Source organism: Macrobrachium nipponense, chromosome 5 (assembly GCF_015104395.2).
Source record: "Macrobrachium nipponense isolate FS-2020 chromosome 5, ASM1510439v2, whole genome shotgun sequence".
NCBI classification, from domain to species: domain Eukaryota; kingdom Metazoa; phylum Arthropoda; class Malacostraca; order Decapoda; family Palaemonidae; genus Macrobrachium; species Macrobrachium nipponense.
The window spans coordinates 144363311-144366936 of record NC_061107.1 but is presented as its reverse complement, the minus strand read 5'-3'; the positions used below and the strand labels follow the sequence as shown (position 1 = coordinate 144366936).

The 3626-nt window shown below is 40.5% G+C and overlaps 1 pseudogene; it reads right to left on the bottom strand.

Annotated features, from left to right (window-relative positions):
- Window positions 1–958: 958 nt before the first annotated feature.
- LOC135215706 (UDP-glycosyltransferase UGT5-like) lies at window positions 959–3074 on the bottom strand (annotated as a pseudogene).
- Between the last annotated feature and the right edge of the window lie 552 nt (window positions 3075–3626).

Below are 3626 nucleotides of genomic sequence, written 5' to 3'. Positions count from 1 at the left end.
TCCATGCAACGTAAAAACGCCATAAAAAAAAAAAAAAAAAAGAAGAACGGGCCGAATTTCGAGAGGAAATTTGGCGGACTGCTATATGAGCAATAATTCCTTGGCTAGAATTATGCTTTAGAGGGATCATTTTGCTACCTATCCTAGGGAAAAGAAGTATAAAGTCACGAATGTTTTAAAACCTCAGACTGTACACAAACATTGATGTCCGAGTCAACTAAAATAGGTAGGTAACACTGTAGGAAAAAGCCAGGTGCCAAAATTCCCGAAACTTTAAAAGATCACAAGCGTTTTTCTGGATTTCTCCTTGCCTATTTATTGACTGGCCTATAATAATGTTGTATTTGTTGTTTGTCGAAGCACATGTCTTATGTATTCAGTTTTACTTCCACTCTTTTTACGTTCTTTCGTTTTTTAAACATTAAGTGGTATGGAAGCGAGTTAGACGAATTCGTGGTCCTTTTGGTTTTTCATGTGAAGTTTTCATTTATCCAGAAACGGATTCTTATTAATATTTAACTGGTCCTGAATATTACAACTACCTATTTATTTTACTAGCTAGTTATAGTCAGTGACAACAACGTTTATTGTTTTGACCTGCCTTATAGTACTCTCCACTTCTTTGCTTTGTGGTTTGTTGTGAAAATATGATTAGGAATTTTTTGCTGCGTTTTCGATCAATTTAGGCTTGGAAAGCTAACGGAAATAGTGACAAGATTGCTAGTCACCTTGTTGCTATTTTATCTCTTAGTATGCCCATTATTTTCAAGTCATTCTGGAAGTTATCAGGCTGCAAAAGTATTTACTGTAATGAATTCTGAGCAAAGCATGAATGCTGCCTCCTCTCCTTTCCTCGTCACATGTCATTTTCTCAATTTGTTTAGAGCAAGGTCTAAATTTAGACCTTCGCTTAGAGGTCATTCAAAGGGTGCATTCTTCGGAAAATGAAATGCAAACGTCACAAAATTTGTTTATTCTTGTGTAAATATTGGCATATATAAAAATAAATTCTTTTAAGCAGTACTAGCTACATAAACATTGATAATAGAAAAATACATAAATGTAGGATGATTATTTGAAACTTATTTTATTTATTTACGAGTGAATGACGAAAACCATGAATGTGTGAATTATGAGTGAAGTTGAAATCAGGTACTAATTGCAAGGAATGAGATCAGCTTTCAGATCCATCTCATATGGCTTTTTAAGCACATACTCTTTTACTCTACATGGAAGTGACCTTTCATTGACTTTCGCAATTTTAGGGTCGCTTTTTTAAGAGCAAAGAGCATTGCACGGCAGATGGATTTCAGAAGCCATTTAAGACAGAATAGTATAACAAGAGCGCAATTATAAGACGACTATTACATCGAAGATACTGATGGATGGACATGTTGGCAGCAGCTGATCTTAGGTGATCTGCGCCCCCGTGACGCAAGACATGGTCGGTCCAGTAGACCGCCCGATCTAGGGATGACGTTTCTTGGTTCTTGAACAGCGCAGACCTTTTCTGGACCTGATTTCGGTACGACTCGTTTTCGATGACTGCTGTGATGGCCTCTGTGACAGAATCGGAATTCAAGGTCTCAATAGACAGTTCCCGGCCAATGCCTAAGTTGACTATCTGACGCACATTCAGGTGTTGGTCGCTCATCAGGGGAATACCAACCATAGGGACATTGTGGTAAATAGCCTCTTGCATAGACAGTAATCCGCCATGAGTTAAGAAGGCCCTCACTTTCTCGTGTCCAAGAATGTCCTGCTGGGGAACCCAGGCCCTTGTCAAGACATTTTCTGACAGACCTGGAATAGGAGCTCCTTCCCATTTCCATACGATGCGATATGGAAGGCGAGCAAAGGCTGATACGAAAGCGCTGCGCAGGTGAGCAGGTAATTGCTCGCTACGAATGGAGGACCCAAGACTGAAGAAAACTACAGGAACAGGAGAGGAGTCTAAGAAATGTTTCAGCTGCTCATCTTCCAAAGGTCGTGCATTCCGACAGTGCATACCGCCCACTTCCACAACGTTAGGCAGCAATGGGCGAGGGTAGCCAAGGGAGTAGTGAGAGTTGACGAGAACCATTGAAACATTCTTCTCGACTTCAGACAGAGATACAAATGGATCCTTCAAGAACCTCTGGACAACACCATCCAACCGCGAGAGCACAAGGCGATTTCGCAAGTATGGGGTGATGAACCTGTTGATAAGAAGAAATACAAGGGTTAGAGTTTAATACATTTCTACCTTCCTTTAATCGAATTTTTGCAGTCTTTCATGAAGTGTGCTGCCATTATTAGACAAAATAAATTGGTTCATCGATATTTTGTCAACGTAATGTCATGAATACATAGACGATGGTGAGAGATTTGCATCTTACCTGACTATTGTGTTCACTGTTCTTTCCCAGAGGTTCATGTGGTCTCCATATGGAAGATACTGATTGGGGACATATGCAGGATGCTCAGGGTTTCCGAGGAGGTCAGCAGTCCAGGGTGTGAGTCCAGAAGTAGTAATATACATAAAGGGGACCTTGAATTTGTGGACAAGGGCTAATCCACACTCATTCATGAATGCTGGCAGCAGAATCAAATCGGGCTTGGTGCGCCATGCGTCTTGTACTCCGGGGTCTCTCAAGAAGGCGTCACAGTACTCTGGCAGATGATGAATGACTTTCTTCATCACTTGTGAGTTAACGTTCTTGCCTCCGCTCGCTTCTCTCATCTTGAAGACGTCAAATTCTCCAGTCACTTTCCGGATCGAGTTCCAAGCGTCAGCAGCCACAAGATCGGTGTAAGAACGAGAGGCATTGGCAGAGGCTGCATGCAGGGAGGCAATGGTGACCTGGTGTCCTCGTTGCCCAAGGGACTCGGCCAAGGGCGTGATGATATTCTTGTGGGAAGCAGATCCAAGTGGCAATATCATCAAAATTTGTGAACATTCGGAAAAGGCAAAAGCCGTTGCCAGGAAGAAAAGGAACTTCATCTTGGTGTTTTCTTTTCTAGTAGTTTTGTCACAATGTTTGTTCTCTTCTTTAGCTCTAACTATCCCAGAGGCAGGTTTGGTTATGCTTAACGAGAAGCCTGTGGCTCCTTTTATACCCGCTGCTCGAGAGCTTGTCAGGAAATATCACATAATCAGCGTCATTAGAAGCCAATGTATTTTTCGCTAGATTTTCCTGTTACAGTATCTGACGAGTCTTATCAGTTGGTCCGACCACAGACGGCGTGTTCTAATCACAAGGATAATTGGCCGAAAAACTTATTTCATCATAATAGGATAACGTGAAGTTAGCGATGTAAGTACCGTGGCTTAACAAAAGACCTTGAAGTGATTACTGCGTAAATGGAAAAGGACGACAATCTTTCCTGCACGTGACCTACTTTTCTCACATACAGATCTATGTATATATATATATATATATATATATATATATATATATATATATATATATATATATATATATGTTCCAAAGAATAAGGGTCCTCTTGTACACCCAAGTAAAGAGAAACAGTCGAGAATTTAATAGTTACATAGTTTAATAACAAAACGTGATAGTATTGTCTTTGGGAACCTCTCAGAATCTACCTGGATACAGACGGCAAAAGAAAATAACATTAATTTGATT